At 48.3% G+C, this 8194-nt stretch overlaps 1 protein-coding gene across 2 annotated transcripts in view; it reads left to right on the top strand.

The window, feature by feature from the left end:
* The window catches only part of DNASE2B (deoxyribonuclease 2 beta), a 34503-nt gene that overhangs the window by 1635 nt on the left and 24674 nt on the right, over positions 1–8194 (top strand). The gene's annotated exons all lie outside the window — the stretch shown is intronic.

Genomic DNA, 8194 nt, shown 5'->3' with positions numbered 1-8194 from the left:
GCCACAAAGCATTGAGGGAAGGGGGGCCCAAGCTGAACTCTTGCACCAGGGCCCATGAGTCTTTAGCTACGCTCCTGGTGACTGCTATGGGGCCCAGGGGACCCAGTTGGGATCATCTCCTCTTCTACTGGGGGTGAAAACTTGGTCAGGACTATACCCTGTAAAGGAACAACTTTTAGCAAATGAGGCAGTGAAAACAATAGCCCAAGGGTCATTGAAAGGGGTTTAGGTGGAAACCCTTCTGTCCTGTGTGGGAGGCCTGGTTTGATCCTTGCTATGGGGCCCTTACTTCTCTATGTACGCCACTGGTTTGGAGGTACAATTTCTGCTGATAGGTTCCCTTTAAATGTGCACAACCTCTCTCAATGGGGCCTCATTCACACAGTCCTGATGCAGTCACATTTTAGCATTTGTATTTCAGACCCCCTAAGATGACGTGAATTTAGATCATGAAGTTTGACGTCGGGCTGGGATTCGTCTGAATGAGGCCTATCTGATCCCATTAGTCCGGTGATTTGCTGAGCGTGTGGGTTGTGTCCGCTGTTGTCATGTAGTCCCCATTCTGTTGGTTGTTCGAACCTTTTCGTGCGTTGCCTTTTCCATTCTGACTAAACTTTACAGATGGACAAGAGAGAATGTGACAGATCAATCAATGCATTGCATAAATATTGGGGTTAAAGGGTCCTGAACGGTTCCAGCTGTCTACAAAACGGATTACAGGGATTCGGTCGTACTCTTTATGGTGCCCCCAATCTTTACAGTTTAATACTGACAGCTTCCGGAAAGAAGAGTCAAGTACTGCCGTAGAAGAGTCCGGCTTATCCATCAGCTCCCGGTCCGCCCACTGATCACTGGTAGTTTTCATCTTTCGCCTGTTATTCATTAGCGAATAGGTGGGGAAAACGGCTCATGAATAAGCTGGACTCTTCTCTGCCAGCTTGTGACTCTTCCCACCTGGGTGCTGCCAGCATTAAACTGCAAATATGCTGATGTGACTGGCTTCTTTTAAATATTTTTGAGACAAAGGACACCAATAGCAGACAACATAACATATGAAGAAAACATTTCAGTAAGCATCCATTTTCTTCCAAGAGACACAGCTATAATGGCACCTTATTTAGTAAACTACATGTATGGGCCATATGCGGATTTCACCTGTTACATTGGAATTGGTGAAATATCTGCAGTAAGTTTGTTTGTACAAGAGGAAGATGTCCGCCGCCTGTGGATGCCATTTTTAAAATCTCCACTAGTTTTGTGCCTTGGTTTCATGCAGATTTTACCTGCAAATATCCAAAGATGAAATCCTGTGTCCTAATTCACCCCAAATGGATCCGCACATAAATGAGACAGCAAATTCACCATTACAATATAAGATATATACCCGTGGGGGATACCTACATACCAGTGTACTTGGAAGCTGACCTACTGAGGTCAGGAACACTGGTGAAAACACCAGAGACACTGGTATCGCACAATACATGGAGCACTGGCAGACAAACAGACCAGGAGCCGACACTGCCGTGGACGGTAGAATGGTACAAGTGAAAGGCCATCACAAGAATACATATCAAATTCACCTGCACACTAATAGAAGTATAGCAAGATTTACCAAGTTTTGGTGAACTATCAGTGCTGGGAGAAGGGGAGGAAGGGAGGGGGGGTTGGGAGGGAGTTCATGCCAATGTAACTGGCATACTTGTCATAAGTCTTTTTTCTTCATACAAAAGCTGAATGCATTTTGTAATGACTAAAATGTTTGTAAGCATATTATTGGCTTGATAAACAATAAAACTGTTAAAAAAAAAATAATCAAAAAATTCACCTGCAAGGGTTCATCAGTGTCCCTTGTTCATCCTCCATGTGGTGGGTGGCATCCTCAATCACCCATAAAAAAAACGGTGAACGTCACATGCACCAGGTACCTAAGCGCAAGCGCAGAATAGATCCAACACAAGCCATACGTCACACAAGCCACACAGTGCCATACGTGCAGACATCAAATGGAATGGAATTAAATCCTCAAATACAAATAAAAAATTCAAGCAATATTTTATGCATAAAACATAAGATAACTAGCTCCTGAGCATTAGGCATACAAATAAATACAAGCTATCACAGCATGAGTGCCCAGCAGTAATGAAGCCATAGTACAGAGATATCAACTGTGCAAATACTGAATAGGCTCCATTCACACGTCCGCAGAATGGGTCCGCATCCGTTCCGCAATTTTGCGCAATGGGTGTGGACCAATTAATTCTCTATGGGGCGGAATGGATGCGGACAGCACACAGTGCGCTGTCTGCATCCGCATTTGCGGTGCGCGGCCCCGATCTTTAGGTCCACAACTCCGCAAAAAGATAGAGCATGTCCTATTCTTGTCCACAGCTTGCGGACAAGAATAGGCATTTCTATGGGGGTGACGGGCTGGTGTGTTGCGGGTCCGCAACACACCACGGACGTGTGAATGCAGCCTAAAAAACAAATCTCATATGTCAGGTAAAGGCGCAAACGTATCTATACAAATTATGTATATCAAATAATCTTGCAATATAATAAATACATATTCCCTTACGTCCTAACAGCAGCACAGATGGGGTTAACTGCCCCCCGTGGACTGGTAGGACCGGCGGAATTTTTAATGAGCCCAAAGATTAAACCAATAAAAGAACTCCAGCTCCCTTAAAGGGAGGGGTTCATCCCCCAGCCCACCGTGTTTTTTTCTGTCCTTTGGACAGGTGGACTGGCGAGTCTTCTCCCTGGTTTATTTTTTTATATATACAGGGGTTTGGGACGTTATCGTGCTGACCATGAGTCTCCTTTAGTCCCTCTTTTACTTATCTGACATGCGCTTATATTTGCGCTCTTGCAGCATGGTTTTTTCCATGCTCGTAGGTCCTCCCTCCATCATCTCCCCTGCGATAGCCGGCAGCGCTCCCTGTTTGCCTGGGCGCCGCCATGACCGGAAGTGACGTGCGGCGCAGGGGGGAACAGGTGGTTATGTGGGGACATTTCCTTATAGGCTTAGGCCTTTTCTTCCCCCTTTTTCTCCAAGGGGACGTTTGTTGTATAGCTGTCCTTAGGGGGAGGTTTTAGCCTGGACTTTGCCACTCCCCTGGGCGGAGCTACTCTATTTAAGCTCCCTGATTCCCTCAGTCGGTCTCTGGTTGCGCTGCTTTAACAGCTAGCTCCAGAGTCTCCTGTTATTTGTGAGACATTGCCTTTAGACCGGTCTTTTTTTGCTTCAGCTATCTTTGTTCTCTCCTCTGGTTCGTGCTTAAATTCTGGAGGGTTTTTTCTTATTTCCATTTATGATGCTTAAATTCCTCTCCTTTTGTTCCCTTTTAGCTATGGCCTCTCCCAGAGATTCCGATCAGCCTCGGAAATCAGCCACCAAGAGGAGACACCTGGCTTGCTATGACTGCAATACGCCTCTTGAGGACAGCTGCCCATTTTCTAGGTGCAACAGCTGTCGTTCTGCCACTGCTACCGAGCCTTCCATGCAGGATATGTACCAGTGGGCTAAGACTTATGTCGACAACTCCATTAAAGGGGTCGTAAGTCTCCTTAACGAGAGACTACCTGTTCCCTCCCAAACACCTATGGAGGTGCCCGCCCCCACCGATAGGCCTATGCCCCTTTCTGTGGGGTCATCTTCCTCGGATGAGGAAGAAGCGACTTCTGGTTTCTTTCCGCCGGAAAAGATCCAGAAGCTTCTAAGGTCCATCAGGTCGGGGGACCATGATGTTGACGTGGAGGAGTCTTCCGATCCCGCCTGCCGGACCCAGCGGGTCTTTAGGGCAGATGAGACCCTTCTCTCCGTGATGCGCACGGAGTGGAAAAAGCCAGAAAAAGGCCCAGTCCTTACCAGGAAGTTTAAGCTAATGTTTCCTATGGCTATACCCTTAGTGGAATCATGGGGTTCCATTCCTAAGGTGGACATGGCGATTGCCAAGTTGTCCAGGCGCACTCTGGTCCCTGCAGACGATGGGTCTAGCCTGCAGGACCCTCTAGATAGGAGGGCAGAGTGCACCCTCAGAAGAGGTTACTCAGCGGCCGCAGCCTCGGCCTCGACTTCTATTGCTGCCACAGAGGTCTCCTCCTTCCTCAGAACCAAGCTGAACCAGATTCAGACGGATGTTGACCAGAGTGTCTCTCGGGACGATATTCTCGCTGCCTTTAAGTCCGTCAACTTAGCAATGAATTTTCTCTGTGACACAGCCCAACTCCAATTAAAATTGGCGGCCAAGACTATGGCTTTAGTGTCTGCCGCCAGGAGACCTCTGTGGCTCAAACCTTGGAATGCGGACAATGCGTCCAAATATAACCTCTGTGGGCTCCCCTTTGAACCGAGCCGTCTATTCGGTTCTGAGCTAGACACCATCATGGAGGGTCTATCAGACAAAAAGGGGAAGAGCCTTCCCCAACAGCCCTTTCGAGGCAGGGGAAGACAAGCCCGCGGAGGCCGACCAGGTCAGCAGGGACGTAAGGATTGGGGGGGCCGCCTAGAAAATTTTCTAGGCGTTCCCGCAAACCCACCAGGGAGGCAAAGCCCTCCTGACTATGGGCCTCTCAGAGGCTCTTGGATAAACCCTGCTGTCCCTGCCGTTACGCCTCTTGATTATCCCGTACCCCTCCCCCACCTCCCTGTGGGGGGGCGTCTTCTCTTCTTCAGTCACGTGTGGGCCCAGGAAATCCGAGACCCCTGGGTCCAAAATATAGTAACCGTCGGCTATCTAATAGACCTTATTTCTCCCCCCCCAGGAAGATTCATTGCCACACACAGTTTTTTGCCAACCAGGCAAAGGGTCTTGGAAGCCTATATCCAAGACTACCTTTCCAAGGGAGCCCTGGAGGAGGTACCGGCAGGGGAGAGGGGTCTAGGGATTTATTCTCCAGTTTTCCTGGTACCCAAAAAGACGGGTGATCTTCGGATGATTATAGATTTGAGATTTCTCAATCGTTTCATAAAGAGGACCAGGTTCCGCATGGAAACCATAAGGTCAGTCAGCCTCCTCCTCAACCCTGGGGATGTGATGGCTACTCTGGACCTCAAAGACGCTTACCTCCACATCCCGATCCATCCTTCCTCCCGGAAGTTTCTCAGGATTGCGGTCCAGATATCAGGAGTGTGCAAACATTTCCAGTTTGCCGCCCTTCCCTTCGGAATCTCGTCTGCCCCCCTGATCTTCACCAAGGTGGTAGTATCGGTAGTGGCAGCATTGAGACTCCAAGGTCTGACCATTGTCCCTTACCTGGACGACTGGCTTCTTCTAGCCCCTTCAGTCCCTCTACTTTCCCACCAACTTCATGTTGCAATTTCCTTTCTGCTCCGCCTAGGCTGGGTGGTCAACTGGTCGAAGTCGAACGTGAGCCCTTCGACTTCTATCCATTATCTGGGATTCATAGTCAACTCTTTGCAGATGTCCCTCCAGTTGACACCAGAAAGAAGAATGTGGATTCAGGACCTAGCAAGGTTCCTTTATGTACCACGACGAGTCTCCATACGGACCCTCATGAAGATGGTGGGGCTCATGTCAGCGGCTGCGGATGCAGTCCCTTGGGCTTTATGGCACCTCCGACCTCTTCAATCGGAGGTCTTAAGCAAGTGGAACGGCAGCCCCAGGGGGCTAGATTCCCTGTGCTCCCTATCCAATCAATCCCGGAATTCCCTCAGATGGTGGTTTCATCTACCAGAAGGGAAGTCTATGACCCAACCAGCTTGGCTCATATTGACCACAGACGCGTCCCTTGTAGGCTGGGGCGCTCATCTAGACGGGTCCCCAGTTCGGGGATCCTGGTCTCCTCAGGAGCGGCATCTTTCTTCAAACCTCCGCGAGATGCGTGCTATCCGGCTAGCCCTCCTTCACTTCGCCCCTCAGATTCGGGGCAAAGCAGTGAAAGTCCAGTCAGACAACATGACTGCCGTGCTTTATATAAACAAGCAGGGAGACACAAGATCCGTACCCCTTCTTTTAGAGATTGGGGTAATTCTTCGGTGGGCAGAGCTGAACCTATCCCATCTATCCGCCACTCACATCAGAGGCTCCCTCAATGTCATCGCGGACCGCCTAAGTCGCGGCCTACCGACCATGGAATGGTCATTACACCCGGAGATCTTCAAACAATTAGTCCTCAGGTGGGGGATGCCAGAGGTGGATCTCATGGCAACCAAGTTCAACGCCAAGGTACAGAGGTTCTGTTCCCTTTACAGGGAGGACAACCCCCTGGCGATAGATGCTCTGACAATACCGTGGAGGTTCAGGCTGGTGTACATCTTCCCTCCTTTTTCCATGATCCCGAGGGTATTGATGAAAATCCGTCAGGATCAGGCCTCGGTAATAGCCATCATACCATTTTGGCCCAGGAGATCCTGGTTTACCCAGCTCATTCAGATGAGTCGGGGACAATATTGGAGACTCCCCCCGGAGCAGACCCTGGTGTCGTGGGACACGCATCTCTGCCCAGATTCAACCTGACAGCCTGGAGGTTGACCAGTCCCTTCCCAGAGTGGAAGGGCTCTCTGAGTCGGTCCTGAGAACATTATCGCATTCCAGAGCAGAGTCTACCAGAAAGGCCTACTCTCGGATTATGAGGATCTTCACCTCTTGGTGTAGCTCCAACCAGGTGGCGTTTGCAGATCCGCCCCTCGCAGCGATCCTACAGTTCCTTCAGGATGGGATAGACAGAGGTCTCTCCCCTTCTACCCTGAAGGTCCAAGTTTTTGCCATCTCGGCCTGTCTTAACAGACCATATTCTCGGGACCCGCTCATCAAGCGCTTCCTTAAAGGAGCGGAAAAATTGAAGCCTACAATACTGAGACCCGTTCCTCAATGCGATTTGTCAGTTGTTCTTAAGGGGCTAGCATCTCCCCCCTTTGAACCCTTGGAGGAGGCAAGTTTTAAACTTTTAACTCTTAAGATGGTTTTTCTTCTGGCCATAACTTCGGCCAAAAGAGTTTCGGAACTTCAAGCTTTCTCCGCATCATACCCTTATACCATGTTTCTACAAGATAGGGTCCTTCTGAAATTTCTACCTTACTTTAGACCTAAGGTTTCTACCTTTCAAAATATTAATCAGGTAGTCTCTCTACCTGTATTGCTCTCTGCCTCCTCCTCTGATGCTCCAGTCCGACATCCACTGGACATAGCTAGATGCCTTCAGATCTATGTGGATAGATCTAAAGAGTTCAGGATGGATGAGAATCTCTTTATCCTGTTCGCCGGTAAGTCAAAAGGCTGTAAAGCGTCTAAAACGACTACTAGTCGCTGGATTAAGGAAGCCATTAGGGAAGCCTTTTTTTCCCAAGCCTTAGATCCTCCGGAGTTTGTGAGGGCCCATTCTACAAGGGCCGTAGCTACCTCTGTTGCGGAGAGAAATCTTCTCCCCCTAGAGTTGATCTGTAAGGCAGCTTCCTGGAGCTCTGAGTCTACCTTCATCTCCCATTATAGGATCGATGCTAGGATATCGGAGTTCTCGGCCTTTGGGCAGACAGTCCTTACTTCTGCCGAGCATGAGGACCCTCCCTAGGGGATTCTTCTTGCTATCTCCCCATCTGTGCTGCTGGTAGGACGTAAGGGAATCGTTAATTTCTAACGATAATTTGTTTTCCCTTAGTCCTAACAGCAGCACACAAATTTCCCGCCCTAAAGTACTTTTTTTCTTGTAACATACACGGTGGGCTGGGGGATAGCTGGAGTTCTTTTATTGGTTTCCGCCGGTCCTACCAGTCCACGGGGGGCAGTTAACCCCATCTGTGCTGCTGTTAGGACTAAGGGAAAACAAATTATCGTTAGAAATTAACGATTATATTGATCAAACAAATAATATAACATATGTATCACTGAACAATATCATATATCAATTGCGCACCTATGGACCATGCCCATATAATTAGCAAATGTTATAATATCCTGCACATAAAATAACATGGCTAGCGCCCGTCTCGGCGTCATGCTGTTTATCAAGGCGCAGGTACCAAGCAGCAATACAGCGTGGTATATCATATGAATATTGTGACTATAAAGTATACAAATTTGCACATACATGTCACCATGTAATTTATTACACAAATGTGCAATTATAGAAAATATGTGTCATTTATTGTATTAAATATTCATCACATTATTAATAACAATGATAAAAGTCCATATATCTTCATAACCCAATACTTACCCTAACCACTGTGTCTACA

The sequence above is a fragment of the Bufo gargarizans genome, chromosome 7 (genome assembly GCF_014858855.1).
Source record: "Bufo gargarizans isolate SCDJY-AF-19 chromosome 7, ASM1485885v1, whole genome shotgun sequence".
Classification (NCBI taxonomy): Eukaryota; Metazoa; Chordata; class Amphibia; order Anura; family Bufonidae; genus Bufo; species Bufo gargarizans.
Note: the sequence above shows the minus strand (reverse complement) of the source record. Positions and strands in the feature narration are given on the sequence as shown.